Here is a 22,799-nt window from a genome sequence, read left to right as displayed (position 1 = left end):
CCCTCGATGCGAAGTCAAATTGTTTTATTGTATGTTTTAAAATGATATATCGGCTGACTATAATATGTTCGAATACCTCTTTATAAAGTTACTCTTGATTTACTCAAATGGACAAATGTCAGATATCCAAGCATACTTACCTGGTACAGGGAGCACCGTGATCAAAAAGGCGGTCTCCCCAGGTCGAGGCCTTTCCATTGCACTCCGGTTAGGCTGAAGCCTGCGATTGCCCCAAATGTGGGCAACTCGGGTACGCAATTTTTTAGTGTGGGGGACTGCGTTCGCGCTATCCCCTGTTATTCAATCAAATGTAAAGAAAAGTTCCCAATAAATACAAAACTTGATACTGTTGTTAAACTTTATCTTAAGTACGCTGAGACTGTTCAGGATTTGCGTAAATTGTAATCGCCAACCGGTTTTCCATCCTTTTGTTTCATTTCATTTCATTGTTTTTCTTCAATTTGAGTAGACGATAAAAAGAAGCAAATAAATTTCTCAGTCAGACAACTTGGTTTCTACACTCCAAAAAAGTAAGTTGGGTTTTTTTTTTTTTCTTTTAAATTATTATCTCGTAATCCGTAAATTTCAAGTTTTGCCGTAAATTTCAAGTTTGCCTCTCCGTTTAAGTCACATTAAAAAAAATCCGCTTATTTGAAGTAAAAACTATAAACTGAGTTTGGAAGCTTATTCATTTTGCTTTACGATGAAAACTAGATTTTGGTTGGCAAAATATTGTTTCTATTTGAAATAATATGAAATTCAACTATACCGGCATTTTATGAAAAGTAATGCCGTATTTTCTTTTCCTTGCTATACTGAAAAGCGGAAACTGCATGTGCAGCACGGACGGATTCAAGAAATAATCTCGCTACGCTACCTTTGTCGCCCTCCTTTATCAATTTCAAACGCAAATGATTGCTTTGCCGTCGATTTTTTCCCCGCACCAAATCGAATGAATTTAGATTTTAAAATTTTGCGCGTACACTGTAAACATGGTAACTGGTTTTCTAGTGAATTCGAAACAGAAGCAAACAGTGTTGTATGAACGGAAGGCAGTTACGAAATTAAAGCGAAGAAAGAGGGAAAAACAATAATGTTGGGTTTTTTTTGGTTTTTTTTTATTGCGGAGGAGTGAATTTTAAACAATTATTGATATTCCGTGTGAAAGCATCATGGCGATCTGAACGTACATAGTACGTTTTTAATCAACAGAGTTATCCTACTTTATTTGGCCCCTTTCAACAAATCGTCCTTAAAAAGTGTCCCGATTTTTGATACACCAACGCGTTTCAATGAGATCAGTGGAAGGAGGCAAATGTCCCTCGATGCGAAGTCAAATTGTTTTATTGTATGTTTTAAAATGATATATCGGCTGACTATAATATGTTCGAATACCTCTTTATAAAGTTACTCTTGATTTACTCAAATGGACAAATGTCAGATATCCAAGCATACTTACCTGGTACAGGGAGCACCGTGATCAAAAAGGCGGTCTCCCCAGGTCGAGGCCTTTCCATTGCACTCCGGTTAGGCTGAAGCCTGCGATTGCCCCAAATGTGGGCAACTCGGGTACGCAATTTTTTAGTGTGGGGGACTGCGTTCGCGCTATCCCCTGTTATTCAATCAAATGTAAAGAAAAGTTCCCAATAAATACAAAACTTGATACTGTTGTTAAACTTTATCTTAAGTACGCTGAGACTGTTCAGGATTTGCGTAAATTGTAATCGCCAACCGGTTTTCCATCCTTTTGTTTCATTTCATTTCATTGTTTTTCTTCAATTTGAGTAGACGATAAAAAGAAGCAAATAAATTTCTCAGTCAGACAACTTGGTTTCTACACTCCAAAAAAGTAAGTTGGGTTTTTTTTTTTTTCTTTTAAATTATTATCTCGTAATCCGTAAATTTCAAGTTTTGCCGTAAATTTCAAGTTTGCCTCTCCGTTTAAGTCACATTAAAAAAAATCCGCTTATTTGAAGTAAAAACTATAAACTGAGTTTGGAAGCTTATTCATTTTGCTTTACGATGAAAACTAGATTTTGGTTGGCAAAATATTGTTTCTATTTGAAATAATATGAAATTCAACTATACCGGCATTTTATGAAAAGTAATGCCGTATTTTCTTTTCCTTGCTATACTGAAAAGCGGAAACTGCATGTGCAGCACGGACGGATTCAAGAAATAATCTCGCTACGCTACCTTTGTCGCCCTCCTTTATCAATTTCAAACGCAAATGATTGCTTTGCCGTCGATTTTTTCCCCGCACCAAATCGAATGAATTTAGATTTTAAAATTTTGCGCGTACACTGTAAACATGGTAACTGGTTTTCTAGTGAATTCGAAACAGAAGCAAACAGTGTTGTATGAACGGAAGGCAGTTACGAAATTAAAGCGAAGAAAGAGGGAAAAACAATAATGTTGGGTTTTTTTTGGTTTTTTTTTATTGCGGAGGAGTGAATTTTAAACAATTATTGATATTCCGTGTGAAAGCATCATGGCGATCTGAACGTACATAGTACGTTTTTAATCAACAGAGTTATCCTACTTTATTTGGCCCCTTTCAACAAATCGTCCTTAAAAAGTGTCCCGATTTTTGATACACCAACGCGTTTCAATGAGATCAGTGGAAGGAGGCAAATGTCCCTCGATGCGAAGTCAAATTGTTTTATTGTATGTTTTAAAATGATATATCGGCTGACTATAATATGTTCGAATACCTCTTTATAAAGTTACTCTTGATTTACTCAAATGGACAAATGTCAGATATCCAAGCATACTTACCTGGTACAGGGAGCACCGTGATCAAAAAGGCGGTCTCCCCAGGTCGAGGCCTTTCCATTGCACTCCGGTTAGGCTGAAGCCTGCGATTGCCCCAAATGTGGGCAACTCGGGTACGCAATTTTTTAGTGTGGGGGACTGCGTTCGCGCTATCCCCTGTTATTCAATCAAATGTAAAGAAAAGTTCCCAATAAATACAAAACTTGATACTGTTGTTAAACTTTATCTTAAGTACGCTGAGACTGTTCAGGATTTGCGTAAATTGTAATCGCCAACCGGTTTTCCATCCTTTTGTTTCATTTCATTTCATTGTTTTTCTTCAATTTGAGTAGACGATAAAAAGAAGCAAATAAATTTCTCAGTCAGACAACTTGGTTTCTACACTCCAAAAAAGTAAGTTGGGTTTTTTTTTTTTTCTTTTAAATTATTATCTCGTAATCCGTAAATTTCAAGTTTTGCCGTAAATTTCAAGTTTGCCTCTCCGTTTAAGTCACATTAAAAAAAATCCGCTTATTTGAAGTAAAAACTATAAACTGAGTTTGGAAGCTTATTCATTTTGCTTTACGATGAAAACTAGATTTTGGTTGGCAAAATATTGTTTCTATTTGAAATAATATGAAATTCAACTATACCGGCATTTTATGAAAAGTAATGCCGTATTTTCTTTTCCTTGCTATACTGAAAAGCGGAAACTGCATGTGCAGCACGGACGGATTCAAGAAATAATCTCGCTACGCTACCTTTGTCGCCCTCCTTTATCAATTTCAAACGCAAATGATTGCTTTGCCGTCGATTTTTTCCCCGCACCAAATCGAATGAATTTAGATTTTAAAATTTTGCGCGTACACTGTAAACATGGTAACTGGTTTTCTAGTGAATTCGAAACAGAAGCAAACAGTGTTGTATGAACGGAAGGCAGTTACGAAATTAAAGCGAAGAAAGAGGGAAAAACAATAATGTTGGGTTTTTTTTGGTTTTTTTTTATTGCGGAGGAGTGAATTTTAAACAATTATTGATATTCCGTGTGAAAGCATCATGGCGATCTGAACGTACATAGTACGTTTTTAATCAACAGAGTTATCCTACTTTATTTGGCCCCTTTCAACAAATCGTCCTTAAAAAGTGTCCCGATTTTTGATACACCAACGCGTTTCAATGAGATCAGTGGAAGGAGGCAAATGTCCCTCGATGCGAAGTCAAATTGTTTTATTGTATGTTTTAAAATGATATATCGGCTGACTATAATATGTTCGAATACCTCTTTATAAAGTTACTCTTGATTTACTCAAATGGACAAATGTCAGATATCCAAGCATACTTACCTGGTACAGGGAGCACCGTGATCAAAAAGGCGGTCTCCCCAGGTCGAGGCCTTTCCATTGCACTCCGGTTAGGCTGAAGCCTGCGATTGCCCCAAATGTGGGCAACTCGGGTACGCAATTTTTTAGTGTGGGGGACTGCGTTCGCGCTATCCCCTGTTATTCAATCAAATGTAAAGAAAAGTTCCCAATAAATACAAAACTTGATACTGTTGTTAAACTTTATCTTAAGTACGCTGAGACTGTTCAGGATTTGCGTAAATTGTAATCGCCAACCGGTTTTCCATCCTTTTGTTTCATTTCATTTCATTGTTTTTCTTCAATTTGAGTAGACGATAAAAAGAAGCAAATAAATTTCTCAGTCAGACAACTTGGTTTCTACACTCCAAAAAAGTAAGTTGGGTTTTTTTTTTTTTCTTTTAAATTATTATCTCGTAATCCGTAAATTTCAAGTTTTGCCGTAAATTTCAAGTTTGCCTCTCCGTTTAAGTCACATTAAAAAAAATCCGCTTATTTGAAGTAAAAACTATAAACTGAGTTTGGAAGCTTATTCATTTTGCTTTACGATGAAAACTAGATTTTGGTTGGCAAAATATTGTTTCTATTTGAAATAATATGAAATTCAACTATACCGGCATTTTATGAAAAGTAATGCCGTATTTTCTTTTCCTTGCTATACTGAAAAGCGGAAACTGCATGTGCAGCACGGACGGATTCAAGAAATAATCTCGCTACGCTACCTTTGTCGCCCTCCTTTATCAATTTCAAACGCAAATGATTGCTTTGCCGTCGATTTTTTCCCCGCACCAAATCGAATGAATTTAGATTTTAAAATTTTGCGCGTACACTGTAAACATGGTAACTGGTTTTCTAGTGAATTCGAAACAGAAGCAAACAGTGTTGTATGAACGGAAGGCAGTTACGAAATTAAAGCGAAGAAAGAGGGAAAAACAATAATGTTGGGTTTTTTTTGGTTTTTTTTTATTGCGGAGGAGTGAATTTTAAACAATTATTGATATTCCGTGTGAAAGCATCATGGCGATCTGAACGTACATAGTACGTTTTTAATCAACAGAGTTATCCTACTTTATTTGGCCCCTTTCAACAAATCGTCCTTAAAAAGTGTCCCGATTTTTGATACACCAACGCGTTTCAATGAGATCAGTGGAAGGAGGCAAATGTCCCTCGATGCGAAGTCAAATTGTTTTATTGTATGTTTTAAAATGATATATCGGCTGACTATAATATGTTCGAATACCTCTTTATAAAGTTACTCTTGATTTACTCAAATGGACAAATGTCAGATATCCAAGCATACTTACCTGGTACAGGGAGCACCGTGATCAAAAAGGCGGTCTCCCCAGGTCGAGGCCTTTCCATTGCACTCCGGTTAGGCTGAAGCCTGCGATTGCCCCAAATGTGGGCAACTCGGGTACGCAATTTTTTAGTGTGGGGGACTGCGTTCGCGCTATCCCCTGTTATTCAATCAAATGTAAAGAAAAGTTCCCAATAAATACAAAACTTGATACTGTTGTTAAACTTTATCTTAAGTACGCTGAGACTGTTCAGGATTTGCGTAAATTGTAATCGCCAACCGGTTTTCCATCCTTTTGTTTCATTTCATTTCATTGTTTTTCTTCAATTTGAGTAGACGATAAAAAGAAGCAAATAAATTTCTCAGTCAGACAACTTGGTTTCTACACTCCAAAAAAGTAAGTTGGGTTTTTTTTTTTTTCTTTTAAATTATTATCTCGTAATCCGTAAATTTCAAGTTTTGCCGTAAATTTCAAGTTTGCCTCTCCGTTTAAGTCACATTAAAAAAAATCCGCTTATTTGAAGTAAAAACTATAAACTGAGTTTGGAAGCTTATTCATTTTGCTTTACGATGAAAACTAGATTTTGGTTGGCAAAATATTGTTTCTATTTGAAATAATATGAAATTCAACTATACCGGCATTTTATGAAAAGTAATGCCGTATTTTCTTTTCCTTGCTATACTGAAAAGCGGAAACTGCATGTGCAGCACGGACGGATTCAAGAAATAATCTCGCTACGCTACCTTTGTCGCCCTCCTTTATCAATTTCAAACGCAAATGATTGCTTTGCCGTCGATTTTTTCCCCGCACCAAATCGAATGAATTTAGATTTTAAAATTTTGCGCGTACACTGTAAACATGGTAACTGGTTTTCTAGTGAATTCGAAACAGAAGCAAACAGTGTTGTATGAACGGAAGGCAGTTACGAAATTAAAGCGAAGAAAGAGGGAAAAACAATAATGTTGGGTTTTTTTTGGTTTTTTTTTATTGCGGAGGAGTGAATTTTAAACAATTATTGATATTCCGTGTGAAAGCATCATGGCGATCTGAACGTACATAGTACGTTTTTAATCAACAGAGTTATCCTACTTTATTTGGCCCCTTTCAACAAATCGTCCTTAAAAAGTGTCCCGATTTTTGATTACACCAACGCGTTTCAATGAGATCAGTGGAAGGAGGCAAATGTCCCTCGATGCGAAGTCAAATTGTTTTATTGTATGTTTTAAAATGATATATCGGCTGACTATAATATGTTCGAATACCTCTTTATAAAGTTACTCTTGATTTACTCAAATGGACAAATGTCAGATATCCAAGCATACTTACCTGGTACAGGGAGCACCGTGATCAAAAAGGCGGTCTCCCCAGGTCGAGGCCTTTCCATTGCACTCCGGTTAGGCTGAAGCCTGCGATTGCCCCAAATGTGGGCAACTCGGGTACGCAATTTTTTAGTGTGGGGGACTGCGTTCGCGCTATCCCCTGTTATTCAATCAAATGTAAAGAAAAGTTCCCAATAAATACAAAACTTGATACTGTTGTTAAACTTTATCTTAAGTACGCTGAGACTGTTCAGGATTTGCGTAAATTGTAATCGCCAACCGGTTTTCCATCCTTTTGTTTCATTTCATTTCATTGTTTTTCTTCAATTTGAGTAGACGATAAAAAGAAGCAAATAAATTTCTCAGTCAGACAACTTGGTTTCTACACTCCAAAAAAGTAAGTTGGGTTTTTTTTTTTTCTTTTAAATTATTATCTCGTAATCCGTAAATTTCAAGTTTTGCCGTAAATTTCAAGTTTGCCTCTCCGTTTAAGTCACATTAAAAAAAATCCGCTTATTTGAAGTAAAAACTATAAACTGAGTTTGGAAGCTTATTCATTTTGCTTTACGATGAAAACTAGATTTTGGTTGGCAAAATATTGTTTCTATTTGAAATAATATGAAATTCAACTATACCGGCATTTTATGAAAAGTAATGCCGTATTTTCTTTTCCTTGCTATACTGAAAAGCGGAAACTGCATGTGCAGCACGGACGGATTCAAGAAATAATCTCGCTACGCTACCTTTGTCGCCCTCCTTTATCAATTTCAAACGCAAATGATTGCTTTGCCGTCGATTTTTTCCCCGCACCAAATCGAATGAATTTAGATTTTAAAATTTTGCGCGTACACTGTAAACATGGTAACTGGTTTTCTAGTGAATTCGAAACAGAAGCAAACAGTGTTGTATGAACGGAAGGCAGTTACGAAATTAAAGCGAAGAAAGAGGGAAAAACAATAATGTTGGGTTTTTTTTGGTTTTTTTTTATTGCGGAGGAGTGAATTTTAAACAATTATTGATATTCCGTGTGAAAGCATCATGGCGATCTGAACGTACATAGTACGTTTTTAATCAACAGAGTTATCCTACTTTATTTGGCCCCTTTCAACAAATCGTCCTTAAAAAGTGTCCCGATTTTTGATACACCAACGCGTTTCAATGAGATCAGTGGAAGGAGGCAAATGTCCCTCGATGCGAAGTCAAATTGTTTTATTGTATGTTTTAAAATGATATATCGGCTGACTATAATATGTTCGAATACCTCTTTATAAAGTTACTCTTGATTTACTCAAATGGACAAATGTCAGATATCCAAGCATACTTACCTGGTACAGGGAGCACCGTGATCAAAAAGGCGGTCTCCCCAGGTCGAGGCCTTTCCATTGCACTCCGGTTAGGCTGAAGCCTGCGATTGCCCCAAATGTGGGCAACTCGGGTACGCAATTTTTTAGTGTGGGGGACTGCGTTCGCGCTATCCCCTGTTATTCAATCAAATGTAAAGAAAAGTTCCCAATAAATACAAAACTTGATACTGTTGTTAAACTTTATCTTAAGTACGCTGAGACTGTTCAGGATTTGCGTAAATTGTAATCGCCAACCGGTTTTCCATCCTTTTGTTTCATTTCATTTCATTGTTTTCTTCAATTTGAGTAGACGATAAAAAGAAGCAAATAAATTTCTCAGTCAGACAACTTGGTTTCTACACTCCAAAAAAGTAAGTTGGGTTTTTTTTTTTTTCTTTTAAATTATTATCTCGTAATCCGTAAATTTCAAGTTTTGCCGTAAATTTCAAGTTTGCCTCTCCGTTTAAGTCACATTAAAAAAAATCCGCTTATTTGAAGTAAAAACTATAAACTGAGTTTGGAAGCTTATTCATTTTGCTTTACGATGAAAACTAGATTTTGGTTGGCAAAATATTGTTTCTATTTGAAATAATATGAAATTCAACTATACCGGCATTTTATGAAAAGTAATGCCGTATTTTCTTTTCCTTGCTATACTGAAAAGCGGAAACTGCATGTGCAGCACGGACGGATTCAAGAAATAATCTCGCTACGCTACCTTTGTCGCCCTCCTTTATCAATTTCAAACGCAAATGATTGCTTTGCCGTCGATTTTTTCCCCGCACCAAATCGAATGAATTTAGATTTTAAAATTTTGCGCGTACACTGTAAACATGGTAACTGGTTTTCTAGTGAATTCGAAACAGAAGCAAACAGTGTTGTATGAACGGAAGGCAGTTACGAAATTAAAGCGAAGAAAGAGGGAAAAACAATAATGTTGGGTTTTTTTTGGTTTTTTTTTATTGCGGAGGAGTGAATTTTAAACAATTATTGATATTCCGTGTGAAAGCATCATGGCGATCTGAACGTACATAGTACGTTTTTAATCAACAGAGTTATCCTACTTTATTTGGCCCCTTTCAACAAATCGTCCTTAAAAAGTGTCCCGATTTTTGATACACCAACGCGTTTCAATGAGATCAGTGGAAGGAGGCAAATGTCCCTCGATGCGAAGTCAAATTGTTTTATTGTATGTTTTAAAATGATATATCGGCTGACTATAATATGTTCGAATACCTCTTTATAAAGTTACTCTTGATTTACTCAAATGGACAAATGTCAGATATCCAAGCATACTTACCTGGTACAGGGAGCACCGTGATCAAAAAGGCGGTCTCCCCAGGTCGAGGCCTTTCCATTGCACTCCGGTTAGGCTGAAGCCTGCGATTGCCCCAAATGTGGGCAACTCGGGTACGCAATTTTTTAGTGTGGGGGACTGCGTTCGCGCTATCCCCTGTTATTCAATCAAATGTAAAGAAAAGTTCCCAATAAATACAAAACTTGATACTGTTGTTAAACTTTATCTTAAGTACGCTGAGACTGTTCAGGATTTGCGTAAATTGTAATCGCCAACCGGTTTTCCATCCTTTTGTTTCATTTCATTTCATTGTTTTTCTTCAATTTGAGTAGACGATAAAAAGAAGCAAATAAATTTCTCAGTCAGACAACTTGGTTTCTACACTCCAAAAAAGTAAGTTGGGTTTTTTTTTTTTTCTTTTAAATTATTATCTCGTAATCCGTAAATTTCAAGTTTTGCCGTAAATTTCAAGTTTGCCTCTCCGTTTAAGTCACATTAAAAAAAATCCGCTTATTTGAAGTAAAAACTATAAACTGAGTTTGGAAGCTTATTCATTTTGCTTTACGATGAAAACTAGATTTTGGTTGGCAAAATATTGTTTCTATTTGAAATAATATGAAATTCAACTATACCGGCATTTTATGAAAAGTAATGCCGTATTTTCTTTTCCTTGCTATACTGAAAAGCGGAAACTGCATGTGCAGCACGGACGGATTCAAGAAATAATCTCGCTACGCTACCTTTGTCGCCCTCCTTTATCAATTTCAAACGCAAATGATTGCTTTGCCGTCGATTTTTTCCCCGCACCAAATCGAATGAATTTAGATTTTAAAATTTTGCGCGTACACTGTAAACATGGTAACTGGTTTTCTAGTGAATTCGAAACAGAAGCAAACAGTGTTGTATGAACGGAAGGCAGTTACGAAATTAAAGCGAAGAAAGAGGGAAAAACAATAATGTTGGGTTTTTTTTGGTTTTTTTTTATTGCGGAGGAGTGAATTTTAAACAATTATTGATATTCCGTGTGAAAGCATCATGGCGATCTGAACGTACATAGTACGTTTTTAATCAACAGAGTTATCCTACTTTATTTGGCCCCTTTCAACAAATCGTCCTTAAAAAGTGTCCCGATTTTTGATACACCAACGCGTTTCAATGAGATCAGTGGAAGGAGGCAAATGTCCCTCGATGCGAAGTCAAATTGTTTTATTGTATGTTTTAAAATGATATATCGGCTGACTATAATATGTTCGAATACCTCTTTATAAAGTTACTCTTGATTTACTCAAATGGACAAATGTCAGATATCCAAGCATACTTACCTGGTACAGGGAGCACCGTGATCAAAAAGGCGGTCTCCCCAGGTCGAGGCCTTTCCATTGCACTCCGGTTAGGCTGAAGCCTGCGATTGCCCCAAATGTGGGCAACTCGGGTACGCAATTTTTTAGTGTGGGGGACTGCGTTCGCGCTATCCCCTGTTATTCAATCAAATGTAAAGAAAAGTTCCCAATAAATACAAAACTTGATACTGTTGTTAAACTTTATCTTAAGTACGCTGAGACTGTTCAGGATTTGCGTAAATTGTAATCGCCAACCGGTTTTCCATCCTTTTGTTTCATTTCATTTCATTGTTTTTCTTCAATTTGAGTAGACGATAAAAAGAAGCAAATAAATTTCTCAGTCAGACAACTTGGTTTCTACACTCCAAAAAAGTAAGTTGGGTTTTTTTTTTTTTCTTTTAAATTATTATCTCGTAATCCGTAAATTTCAAGTTTTGCCGTAAATTTCAAGTTTGCCTCTCCGTTTAAGTCACATTAAAAAAAATCCGCTTATTTGAAGTAAAAACTATAAACTGAGTTTGGAAGCTTATTCATTTTGCTTTACGATGAAAACTAGATTTTGGTTGGCAAAATATTGTTTCTATTTGAAATAATATGAAATTCAACTATACCGGCATTTTATGAAAAGTAATGCCGTATTTCTTTTCCTTGCTATACTGAAAAGCGGAAACTGCATGTGCAGCACGGACGGATTCAAGAAATAATCTCGCTACGCTACCTTTGTCGCCCTCCTTTATCAATTTCAAACGCAAATGATTGCTTTGCCGTCGATTTTTTCCCCGCACCAAATCGAATGAATTTAGATTTTAAAATTTTGCGCGTACACTGTAAACATGGTAACTGGTTTTCTAGTGAATTCGAAACAGAAGCAAACAGTGTTGTATGAACGGAAGGCAGTTACGAAATTAAAGCGAAGAAAGAGGGAAAAACAATAATGTTGGGTTTTTTTTGGTTTTTTTTATTGCGGAGGAGTGAATTTTAAACAATTATTGATATTCCGTGTGAAAGCATCATGGCGATCTGAACGTACATAGTACGTTTTTAATCAACAGAGTTATCCTACTTTATTTGGCCCCTTTCAACAAATCGTCCTTAAAAAGTGTCCCGATTTTTGATACACCAACGCGTTTCAATGAGATCAGTGGAAGGAGGCAAATGTCCCTCGATGCGAAGTCAAATTGTTTTATTGTATGTTTTAAAATGATATATCGGCTGACTATAATATGTTCGAATACCTCTTTATAAAGTTACTCTTGATTTACTCAAATGGACAAATGTCAGATATCCAAGCATACTTACCTGGTACAGGGAGCACCGTGATCAAAAAGGCGGTCTCCCCAGGTCGAGGCCTTTCCATTGCACTCCGGTTAGGCTGAAGCCTGCGATTGCCCCAAATGTGGGCAACTCGGGTACGCAATTTTTTAGTGTGGGGGACTGCGTTCGCGCTATCCCCTGTTATTCAATCAAATGTAAAGAAAAGTTCCCAATAAATACAAAACTTGATACTGTTGTTAAACTTTATCTTAAGTACGCTGAGACTGTTCAGGATTTGCGTAAATTGTAATCGCCAACCGGTTTTCCATCCTTTTGTTTCATTTCATTTCATTGTTTTTCTTCAATTTGAGTAGACGATAAAAAGAAGCAAATAAATTTCTCAGTCAGACAACTTGGTTTCTACACTCCAAAAAAGTAAGTTGGGTTTTTTTTTTTTTCTTTTAAATTATTATCTCGTAATCCGTAAATTTCAAGTTTTGCCGTAAATTTCAAGTTTGCCTCTCCGTTTAAGTCACATTAAAAAAAATCCGCTTATTTGAAGTAAAAACTATAAACTGAGTTTGGAAGCTTATTCATTTTGCTTTACGATGAAAACTAGATTTTGGTTGGCAAAATATTGTTTCTATTTGAAATAATATGAAATTCAACTATACCGGCATTTTATGAAAAGTAATGCCGTATTTTCTTTTCCTTGCTATACTGAAAAGCGGAAACTGCATGTGCAGCACGGACGGATTCAAGAAATAATCTCGCTACGCTACCTTTGTCGCCCTCCTTTATCAATTTCAAACGCAAATGATTGCTTTGCCGTCGATTTTTTCCCCGCACCAAATCGAATGAATTTAGATTTTAAAATTTTGCGCGTACACTGTAAACATGGTAACTGGTTTTCTAGTGAATTCGAAACAGAAGCAAACAGTGTTGTATGAACGGAAGGCAGTTACGAAATTAAAGCGAAGAAAGAGGGAAAAACAATAATGTTGGGTTTTTTTTGGTTTTTTTTTATTGCGGAGGAGTGAATTTTAAACAATTATTGATATTCCGTGTGAAAGCATCATGGCGATCTGAACGTACATAGTACGTTTTTAATCAACAGAGTTATCCTACTTTATTTGGCCCCTTTCAACAAATCGTCCTTAAAAAGTGTCCCGATTTTTGATACACCAACGCGTTTCAATGAGATCAGTGGAAGGAGGCAAATGTCCCTCGATGCGAAGTCAAATTGTTTTATTGTATGTTTTAAAATGATATATCGGCTGACTATAATATGTTCGAATACCTCTTTATAAAGTTACTCTTGATTTACTCAAATGGACAAATGTCAGATATCCAAGCATACTTACCTGGTACAGGGAGCACCGTGATCAAAAAGGCGGTCTCCCCAGGTCGAGGCCTTTCCATTGCACTCCGGTTAGGCTGAAGCCTGCGATTGCCCCAAATGTGGGCAACTCGGGTACGCAATTTTTTAGTGTGGGGGACTGCGTTCGCGCTATCCCCTGTTATTCAATCAAATGTAAAGAAAAGTTCCCAATAAATACAAAACTTGATACTGTTGTTAAACTTTATCTTAAGTACGCTGAGACTGTTCAGGATTTGCGTAAATTGTAATCGCCAACCGGTTTTCATCCTTTTGTTTCATTTCATTTCATTGTTTTTCTTCAATTTGAGTAGACGATAAAAAGAAGCAAATAAATTTCTCAGTCAGACAACTTGGTTTCTACACTCCAAAAAAGTAAGTTGGGTTTTTTTTTTTTTCTTTTAAATTATTATCTCGTAATCCGTAAATTTCAAGTTTTGCCGTAAATTTCAAGTTTGCCTCTCCGTTTAAGTCACATTAAAAAAATCCGCTTATTTGAAGTAAAAACTATAAACTGAGTTTGGAAGCTTATTCATTTTGCTTTACGATGAAAACTAGATTTTGGTTGGCAAAATATTGTTTCTATTTGAAATAATATGAAATTCAACTATACCGGCATTTTATGAAAAGTAATGCCGTATTTTCTTTTCCTTGCTATACTGAAAAGCGGAAACTGCATGTGCAGCACGGACGGATTCAAGAAATAATCTCGCTACGCTACCTTTGTCGCCCTCCTTTATCAATTTCAAACGCAAATGATTGCTTTGCCGTCGATTTTTTCCCCGCACCAAATCGAATGAATTTAGATTTTAAAATTTTGCGCGTACACTGTAAACATGGTAACTGGTTTTCTAGTGAATTCGAAACAGAAGCAAACAGTGTTGTATGAACGGAAGGCAGTTACGAAATTAAAGCGAAGAAAGAGGGAAAAACAATAATGTTGGGTTTTTTTTGGTTTTTTTTTATTGCGGAGGAGTGAATTTTAAACAATTATTGATATTCCGTGTGAAAGCATCATGGCGATCTGAACGTACATAGTACGTTTTTAATCAACAGAGTTATCCTACTTTATTTGGCCCCTTTCAACAAATCGTCCTTAAAAAGTGTCCCGATTTTTGATACACCAACGCGTTTCAATGAGATCAGTGGAAGGAGGCAAATGTCCCTCGATGCGAAGTCAAATTGTTTTATTGTATGTTTTAAAATGATATATCGGCTGACTATAATATGTTCGAATACCTCTTTATAAAGTTACTCTTGATTTACTCAAATGGACAAATGTCAGATATCCAAGCATACTTACCTGGTACAGGGAGCACCGTGATCAAAAAGGCGGTCTCCCCAGGTCGAGGCCTTTCCATTGCACTCCGGTTAGGCTGAAGCCTGCGATTGCCCCAAATGTGGGCAACTCGGGTACGCAATTTTTTAGTGTGGGGGACTGCGTTCGCGCTATCCCCTGTTATTCAATCAAATGTAAAGAAAAGTTCCCAATAAATACAAAACTTGATACTGTTGTTAAACTTTATCTTAAGTACGCTGAGACTGTTCAGGATTTGCGTAAATTGTAATCGCCAACCGGTTTTCCATCCTTTTGTTTCATTTCATTTCATTGTTTTTCTTCAATTGAGTAGACGATAAAAAGAAGCAAATAAATTTCTCAGTCAGACAACTTGGTTTCTACACTCCAAAAAAGTAAGTTGGGTTTTTTTTTTTTTCTTTTAAATTATTATCTCGTAATCCGTAAATTTCAAGTTTTGCCGTAAATTTCAAGTTTGCCTCTCCGTTTAAGTCACATTAAAAAAAATCCGCTTATTTGAAGTAAAAACTATAAACTGAGTTTGGAAGCTTATTCATTTTGCTTTACGATGAAAACTAGATTTTGGTTGGCAAAATATTGTTTCTATTTGAAATAATATGAAATTCAACTATACCGGCATTTTATGAAAAGTAATGCCGTATTTTCTTTTCCTTGCTATACTGAAAAGCGGAAACTGCATGTGCAGCACGGACGGATTCAAGAAATAATCTCGCTACGCTACCTTTGTCGCCCTCCTTTATCAATTTCAAACGCAAATGATTGCTTTGCCGTCGATTTTTTCCCGCACCAAATCGAATGAATTTAGATTTTAAAATTTTGCGCGTACACTGTAAACATGGTAACTGGTTTTCTAGTGAATTCGAAACAGAAGCAAACAGTGTTGTATGAACGGAAGGCAGTTACGAAATTAAAGCGAAGAAAGAGGGAAAAACAATAATGTTGGGTTTTTTTTGGTTTTTTTTTATTGCGGAGGAGTGAATTTTAAACAATTATTGATATTCCGTGTGAAAGCATCATGGCGATCTGAACGTACATAGTACGTTTTTAATCAACAGAGTTATCCTACTTTATTTGGCCCCTTTCAACAAATCGTCCTTAAAAAGTGTCCCGATTTTTGATACACCAACGCGTTTCAATGAGATCAGTGGAAGGAGGCAAATGTCCCTCGATGCGAAGTCAAATTGTTTTATTGTATGTTTTAAAATGATATATCGGCTGACTATAATATGTTCGAATACCTCTTTATAAAGTTACTCTTGATTTACTCAAATGGACAAATGTCAGATATCCAAGCATACTTACCTGGTACAGGGAGCACCGTGATCAAAAAGGCGGTCTCCCCAGGTCGAGGCCTTTCCATTGCACTCCGGTTAGGCTGAAGCCTGCGATTGCCCCAAATGTGGGCAACTCGGGTACGCAATTTTTTAGTGTGGGGGACTGCGTTCGCGCTATCCCCTGTTATTCAATCAAATGTAAAGAAAAGTTCCCAATAAATACAAAACTTGATACTGTTGTTAAACTTTATCTTAAGTACGCTGAGACTGTTCAGGATTTGCGTAAATTGTAATCGCCAACCGGTTTTCCATCCTTTTGTTTCATTTCATTTCATTGTTTTTCTTCAATTTGAGTAGACGATAAAAAGAAGCAAATAAATTTCTCAGTCAGACAACTTGGTTTCTACACTCCAAAAAAGTAAGTTGGGTTTTTTTTTTTTTCTTTTAAATTATTATCTCGTAATCCGTAAATTTCAAGTTTTGCCGTAAATTTCAAGTTTGCCTCTCCGTTTAAGTCACATTAAAAAAAATCCGCTTATTTGAAGTAAAAACTATAAACTGAGTTTGGAAGCTTATTCATTTTGCTTTACGATGAAAACTAGATTTTGGTTGGCAAAATATTGTTTCTATTTGAAATAATATGAAATTCAACTATACCGGCATTTTATGAAAAGTAATGCCGTATTTTCTTTTCCTTGCTATACTGAAAAGCGGAAACTGCATGTGCAGCACGGACGGATTCAAGAAATAATCTCGCTACGCTACCTTTGTCGCCCTCCTTTATCAATTTCAAACGCAAATGATTGCTTTGCCGTCGATTTTTTCCCCGCACCAAATCGAATGAATTTAGATTTTAAAATTTTGCGCGTACACTGTAAACATGGTAACTGGTTTTCTAGTGAATTCGAAACAGAAGCAAACAGTGTTGTATGAACGGAAGGCAGTTACGAAATTAAAGCGAAGAAAGAGGGAAAAACAATAATGTTGGGTTTTTTTTGGTTTTTTTTTATTGCGGAGGAGTGAATTTTAAACAATTATTGATATTCCGTGTGAAAGCATCATGGCGATCTGAACGTACATAGTACGTTTTTAATCAACAGAGTTATCCTACTTTATTTGGCCCCTTTCAACAAATCGTCCTTAAAAAGTGTCCCGATTTTTGATACACCAACGCGTTTCAATGAGATCAGTGGAAGGAGGCAAATGTCCCTCGATGCGAAGTCAAATTGTTTTATTGTATGTTTTAAAATGATATATCGGCTGACTATAATATGTTCGAATACCTCTTTATAAAGTTACTCTTGATTTACTCAAATGGACAAATGTCAGATATCCAAGCATACTTACCTGGTACAGGGAGCACCGTGATCAAAAAGGCGGTCTCCCCAGGTCGAGGCCTTTCCATTGCACTCCGGTTAGGCTGAAGCCTGCGATTGCCCCAAATGTGGGCAACTCGGGTACGCAATTTTTTAGTGTGGGGGACTGCGTTCGCGCTATCCCCTGTTATTCAATCAAATGTAAAGAAAAGTTCCCAATAAATACAAAACTTGATACTGTTGTTAAACTTTATCTTAAGTACGCTGAGACTGTTCAGGATTTGCGTAAATTGTAATCGCCAACCGGTTTTCCATCCTTTTGTTTCATTTCATTTCATTGTTTTTCTTCAATTTGGAGTAGACGATAAAAAGAAGCAAATAAATTTCTCAGTCAGACAACTTGGTTTCTACACTCCAAAAAAGTAAGTTGGGTTTTTTTTTTTTCTTTTAAATTATTATCTCGTAATCCGTAAATTTCAAGTTTTGCCGTAAATTTCAAGTTTGCCTCTCCGTTTAAGTCACATTAAAAAAAATCCGCTTATTTGAAGTAAAAACTATAAACTGAGTTTGGAAGCTTATTCATTTTGCTTTACGATGAAAACTAGATTTTGGTTGGCAAAATATTGTTTCTATTTGAAATAATATGAAATTCAACTATACCGGCATTTTATGAAAAGTAATGCCGTATTTTCTTTTCCTTGCTATACTGAAAAGCGGAAACTGCATGTGCAGCACGGACGGATTCAAGAAATAATCTCGCTACGCTACCTTTGTCGCCCTCCTTTATCAATTTCAAACGCAAATGATTGCTTTGCCGTCGATTTTTTCCCCGCACCAAATCGAATGAATTTAGATTTTAAAATTTTGCGCGTACACTGTAAACATGGTAACTGGTTTTCTAGTGAATTCGAAACAGAAGCAAACAGTGTTGTATGAACGGAAGGCAGTTACGAAATTAAAGCGAAGAAAGAGGGAAAAACAATAATGTTGGGTTTTTTTTGGTTTTTTTTTATTGCGGAGGAGTGAATTTTAAACAATTATTGATATTCCGTGTGAAAGCATCATGGCGATCTGAACGTACATAGTACGTTTTTAATCAACAGAGTTATCCTACTTTATTTGGCCCCTTTCAACAAATCGTCCTTAAAAAGTGTCCCGATTTTTGATACACCAACGCGTTTCAATGAGATCAGTGGAAGGAGGCAAATGTCCCTCGATGCGAAGTCAAATTGTTTTATTGTATGTTTTAAAATGATATATCGGCTGACTATAATATGTTCGAATACCTCTTTATAAAGTTACTCTTGATTTACTCAAATGGACAAATGTCAGATATCCAAGCATACTTACCTGGTACAGGGAGCACCGTGATCAAAAAGGCGGTCTCCCCAGGTCGAGGCCTTTCCATTGCACTCCGGTTAGGCTGAAGCCTGCGATTGCCCCAAATGTGGGCAACTCGGGTACGCAATTTTTTAGTGTGGGGGACTGCGTTCGCGCTATCCCCTGTTATTCAATCAAATGTAAAGAAAAGTTCCCAATAAATACAAAACTTGATACTGTTGTTAAACTTTATCTTAAGTACGCTGAGACTGTTCAGGATTTGCGTAAATTGTAATCGCCAACCGGTTTTCCATCCTTTTGTTTCATTTCATTTCATTGTTTTTCTTCAATTTGAGTAGACGATAAAAAGAAGCAAATAAATTTCTCAGTCAGACAACTTGGTTTCTACACTCCAAAAAAGTAAGTTGGGTTTTTTTTTTTTTCTTTTAAATTATTATCTCGTAATCCGTAAATTTCAAGTTTTGCCGTAAATTTCAAGTTTGCCTCTCCGTTTAAGTCACATTAAAAAAAATCCGCTTATTTGAAGTAAAAACTATAAACTGAGTTTGGAAGCTTATTCATTTTGCTTTACGATGAAAACTAGATTTTGGTTGGCAAAATATTGTTTCTATTTGAAATAATATGAAATTCAACTATACCGGCATTTTATGAAAAGTAATGCCGTATTTTCTTTTCCTTGCTATACTGAAAAGCGGAAACTGCATGTGCAGCACGGACGGATTCAAGAAATAATCTCGCTACGCTACCTTTGTCGCCCTCCTTTATCAATTTCAAACGCAAATGATTGCTTTGCCGTCGATTTTTTCCCCGCACCAAATCGAATGAATTTAGATTTTAAAATTTTGCGCGTACACTGTAAACATGGTAACTGGTTTTCTAGTGAATTCGAAACAGAAGCAAACAGTGTTGTATGAACGGAAGGCAGTTACGAAATTAAAGCGAAGAAAGAGGGAAAAACAATAATGTTGGGTTTTTTTTGGTTTTTTTTTATTGCGGAGGAGTGAATTTTAAACAATTATTGATATTCCGTGTGAAAGCATCATGGCGATCTGAACGTACATAGTACGTTTTTAATCAACAGAGTTATCCTACTTTATTTGGCCCCTTTCAACAAATCGTCCTTAAAAAGTGTCCCGATTTTTGATACACCAACGCGTTTCAATGAGATCAGTGGAAGGAGGCAAATGTCCCTCGATGCGAAGTCAAATTGTTTTATTGTATGTTTTAAAATGATATATCGGCTGACTATAATATGTTCGAATACCTCTTTATAAAGTTACTCTTGATTTACTCAAATGGACAAATGTCAGATATCCAAGCATACTTACCTGGTACAGGGAGCACCGTGATCAAAAAGGCGGTCTCCCCAGGTCGAGGCCTTTCCATTGCACTCCGGTTAGGCTGAAGCTGCGATTGCCCCAAATGTGGGCAACTCGGGTACGCAATTTTTTAGTGTGGGGGACTGCGTTCGCGCTATCCCCTGTTATTCAATCAAATGTAAAGAAAAGTTCCCAATAAATACAAAACTTGATACTGTTGTTAAACTTTATCTTAAGTACGCTGAGACTGTTCAGGATTTGCGTAAATTGTAATCGCCAACCGGTTTTCCATCCTTTTGTTTCATTTCATTTCATTGTTTTTCTTCAATTTGAGTAGACGATAAAAAGAAGCAAATAAATTTCTCAGTCAGACAACTTGGTTTCTACACTCCAAAAAAGTAAGTTGGGTTTTTTTTTTTTTCTTTTAAATTATTATCTCGTAATCCGTAAATTTCAAGTTTTGCCGTAAATTTCAAGTTTGCCTCTCCGTTTAAGTCACATTAAAAAAAATCCGCTTATTTGAAGTAAAAACTATAAACTGAGTTTGGAAGCTTATTCATTTTGCTTTACGATGAAAACTAGATTTTGGTTGGCAAATATTGTTTCTATTTGAAATAATATGAAATTCAACTATACCGGCATTTTATGAAAAGTAATGCCGTATTTTCTTTTCCTTGCTATACTGAAAAGCGGAAACTGCATGTGCAGCACGGACGGATTCAAGAAATAATCTCGCTACGCTACCTTTGTCGCCCTCCTTTATCAATTTCAAACGCAAATGATTGCTTTGCCGTCGATTTTTTCCCCGCACCAAATCGAATGAATTTAGATTTTAAAATTTTGCGCGTACACTGTAAACATGGTAACTGGTTTTCTAGTGAATTCGAAACAGAAGCAAACAGTGTTGTATGAACGGAAGGCAGTTACGAAATTAAAGCGAAGAAAGAGGGAAAAACAATAATGTTGGGTTTTTTTTGGTTTTTTTTTATTGCGGAGGAGTGAATTTTAAACAATTATTGATATTCCGTGTGAAAGCATCATGGCGATCTGAACGTACATAGTACGTTTTTAATCAACAGAGTTATCCTACTTTATTTGGCCCCTTTCAACAAATCGTCCTTAAAAAGTGTCCCGATTTTTGATACACCAACGCGTTTCAATGAGATCAGTGGAAGGAGGCAAATGTCCCTCGATGCGAAGTCAAATTGTTTTATTGTATGTTTTAAAATGATATATCGGCTGACTATAATATGTTCGAATACCTCTTTATAAAGTTACTCTTGATTTACTCAAATGGACAAATGTCAGATATCCAAGCATACTTACCTGGTACAGGGAGCACCGTGATCAAAAAGGCGGTCTCCCCAGGTCGAGGCCTTTCCATTGCACTCCGGTTAGGCTGAAGCCTGCGATTGCCCCAAATGTGGGCAACTCGGGTACGCAATTTTTTAGTGTGGGGGACTGCGTTCGCGCTATCCCCTGTTATTCAATCAAATGTAAAGAAAAGTTCCCAATAAATACAAAACTTGATACTGTTGTTAAACTTTATCTTAAGTACGCTGAGACTGTTCAGGATTTGCGTAAATTGTAATCGCCAACCGGTTTTCCATCCTTTTGTTTCATTTCATTTCATTGTTTTTCTTCAATTTGAGTAGACGATAAAAAGAAGCAAATAAATTTCTCAGTCAGACAACTTGGTTTCTACACTCCAAAAAAGTAAGTTGGGTTTTTTTTTTTTTTCTTTTAAATTATTATCTCGTAATCCGTAAATTTCAAGTTTTGCCGTAAATTTCAAGTTTGCCTCTCCGTTTAAGTCACATTAAAAAAAATCCGCTTATTTGAAGTAAAAACTATAAACTGAGTTTGGAAGCTTATTCATTTTGCTTTACGATGAAAACTAGATTTTGGTTGGCAAAATATTGTTTCTATTTGAAATAATATGAAATTCAACTATACCGGCATTTTATGAAAAGTAATGCCGTATTTTCTTTTCCTTGCTATACTGAAAAGCGGAAACTGCATGTGCAGCACGGACGGATTCAAGAAATAATCTCGCTACGCTACCTTTGTCGCCCTCCTTTATCAATTTCAAACGCAAATGATTGCTTTGCCGTCGATTTTTTCCCCGCACCAAATCGAATGAATTTAGATTTTAAAATTTTGCGCGTACACTGTAAACATGGTAACTGGTTTTCTAGTGAATTCGAAACAGAAGCAAACAGTGTTGTATGAACGGAAGGCAGTTACGAAATTAAAGCGAAGAAAGAGGGAAAAACAATAATGTTGGGTTTTTTTTGGTTTTTTTTTATTGCGGAGGAGTGAATTTTAAACAATTATTGATATTCCGTGTGAAAGCATCATGGCGATCTGAACGTACATAGTACGTTTTTAATCAACAGAGTTATCCTACTTTATTTGGCCCCTTTCAACAAATCGTCCTTAAAAAGTGTCCCGATTTTTGATACACCAACGCGTTTCAATGAGATCAGTGGAAGGAGGCAAATGTCCCTCGATGCGAAGTCAAATTGTTTTATTGTATGTTTTAAAATGATATATCGGCTGACTATAATATGTTCGAATACCTCTTTATAAAGTTACTCTTGATTTACTCAAATGGACAAATGTCAGATATCCAAGCATACTTACCTGGTACAGGAGCACCGTGATCAAAAAGGCGGTCTCCCCAGGTCGAGGCCTTTCCATTGCACTCCGGTTAGGCTGAAGCCTGCGATTGCCCCAAATGTGGGCAACTCGGGTACGCAATTTTTTAGTGTGGGGGACTGCGTTCGCGCTATCCCCTGTTATTCAATCAAATGTAAAGAAAAGTTCCCAATAAATACAAAACTTGATACTGTTGTTAAACTTTATCTTAAGTACGCTGAGACTGTTC

General features: G+C 36.3%; 18 non-coding genes across 18 annotated transcripts; all 18 read left to right on the top strand.

Moving 5' to 3' along the window:
- The first annotated feature begins 132 nt into the window (after positions 1–132).
- LOC143043883 (U1 spliceosomal RNA) lies at positions 133–296 on the top strand. The gene has a single exon (XR_012968584.1). It is a non-coding gene; the product is annotated as a U1 spliceosomal RNA (small nuclear RNA).
- Positions 297–1,451: 1,155 nt separating this feature from the next.
- LOC143043882 (U1 spliceosomal RNA) lies at positions 1,452–1,615 on the top strand. Its single transcript, XR_012968583.1, has one exon. It is a non-coding gene; the product is annotated as a U1 spliceosomal RNA (small nuclear RNA).
- Positions 1,616–2,770: 1,155 nt separating this feature from the next.
- On the top strand, positions 2,771–2,934 carry LOC143043880 (U1 spliceosomal RNA). The gene has a single exon (XR_012968581.1). It is a non-coding gene; the product is annotated as a U1 spliceosomal RNA (small nuclear RNA).
- A 1,155-nt stretch (positions 2,935–4,089) lies between these two features.
- Positions 4,090–4,253, top strand: LOC143043879 (U1 spliceosomal RNA). Its single transcript, XR_012968580.1, has one exon. It is a non-coding gene; the product is annotated as a U1 spliceosomal RNA (small nuclear RNA).
- Positions 4,254–5,408: 1,155 nt separating this feature from the next.
- Positions 5,409–5,572, top strand: LOC143043878 (U1 spliceosomal RNA). Its single transcript, XR_012968579.1, has one exon. It is a non-coding gene; the product is annotated as a U1 spliceosomal RNA (small nuclear RNA).
- A 1,156-nt stretch (positions 5,573–6,728) lies between these two features.
- Positions 6,729–6,892, top strand: LOC143043877 (U1 spliceosomal RNA). Its single transcript, XR_012968578.1, has one exon. It is a non-coding gene; the product is annotated as a U1 spliceosomal RNA (small nuclear RNA).
- A 1,154-nt stretch (positions 6,893–8,046) lies between these two features.
- LOC143043876 (U1 spliceosomal RNA) lies at positions 8,047–8,210 on the top strand. The gene has a single exon (XR_012968577.1). It is a non-coding gene; the product is annotated as a U1 spliceosomal RNA (small nuclear RNA).
- A 1,154-nt stretch (positions 8,211–9,364) lies between these two features.
- Positions 9,365–9,528, top strand: LOC143043875 (U1 spliceosomal RNA). The gene has a single exon (XR_012968576.1). It is a non-coding gene; the product is annotated as a U1 spliceosomal RNA (small nuclear RNA).
- Positions 9,529–10,683: 1,155 nt separating this feature from the next.
- Positions 10,684–10,847, top strand: LOC143043874 (U1 spliceosomal RNA). Its single transcript, XR_012968575.1, has one exon. It is a non-coding gene; the product is annotated as a U1 spliceosomal RNA (small nuclear RNA).
- A 1,153-nt stretch (positions 10,848–12,000) lies between these two features.
- LOC143043873 (U1 spliceosomal RNA) lies at positions 12,001–12,164 on the top strand. Its single transcript, XR_012968574.1, has one exon. It is a non-coding gene; the product is annotated as a U1 spliceosomal RNA (small nuclear RNA).
- A 1,155-nt stretch (positions 12,165–13,319) lies between these two features.
- Positions 13,320–13,483, top strand: LOC143043872 (U1 spliceosomal RNA). The gene has a single exon (XR_012968573.1). It is a non-coding gene; the product is annotated as a U1 spliceosomal RNA (small nuclear RNA).
- Positions 13,484–14,636: 1,153 nt separating this feature from the next.
- LOC143043871 (U1 spliceosomal RNA) lies at positions 14,637–14,800 on the top strand. Its single transcript, XR_012968572.1, has one exon. It is a non-coding gene; the product is annotated as a U1 spliceosomal RNA (small nuclear RNA).
- Positions 14,801–15,953: 1,153 nt separating this feature from the next.
- LOC143043869 (U1 spliceosomal RNA) lies at positions 15,954–16,117 on the top strand. Its single transcript, XR_012968570.1, has one exon. It is a non-coding gene; the product is annotated as a U1 spliceosomal RNA (small nuclear RNA).
- A 1,155-nt stretch (positions 16,118–17,272) lies between these two features.
- LOC143043867 (U1 spliceosomal RNA) lies at positions 17,273–17,436 on the top strand. Its single transcript, XR_012968569.1, has one exon. It is a non-coding gene; the product is annotated as a U1 spliceosomal RNA (small nuclear RNA).
- A 1,155-nt stretch (positions 17,437–18,591) lies between these two features.
- On the top strand, positions 18,592–18,755 carry LOC143043866 (U1 spliceosomal RNA). Its single transcript, XR_012968568.1, has one exon. It is a non-coding gene; the product is annotated as a U1 spliceosomal RNA (small nuclear RNA).
- A 1,155-nt stretch (positions 18,756–19,910) lies between these two features.
- On the top strand, positions 19,911–20,073 carry LOC143043886 (U1 spliceosomal RNA). The gene has a single exon (XR_012968586.1). It is a non-coding gene; the product is annotated as a U1 spliceosomal RNA (small nuclear RNA).
- Positions 20,074–21,227: 1,154 nt separating this feature from the next.
- On the top strand, positions 21,228–21,391 carry LOC143043865 (U1 spliceosomal RNA). The gene has a single exon (XR_012968567.1). It is a non-coding gene; the product is annotated as a U1 spliceosomal RNA (small nuclear RNA).
- A 1,156-nt stretch (positions 21,392–22,547) lies between these two features.
- Positions 22,548–22,710, top strand: LOC143043887 (U1 spliceosomal RNA). Its single transcript, XR_012968587.1, has one exon. It is a non-coding gene; the product is annotated as a U1 spliceosomal RNA (small nuclear RNA).
- Positions 22,711–22,799: the final 89 nt, after the last annotated feature.

The sequence above is a fragment of the Mytilus galloprovincialis genome, chromosome 8 (assembly GCF_965363235.1).
Source record: "Mytilus galloprovincialis chromosome 8, xbMytGall1.hap1.1, whole genome shotgun sequence".
Taxonomy (NCBI): domain Eukaryota; kingdom Metazoa; phylum Mollusca; class Bivalvia; order Mytilida; family Mytilidae; genus Mytilus; species Mytilus galloprovincialis.
This window is presented reverse-complemented; position numbering and strand designations above follow the sequence as displayed.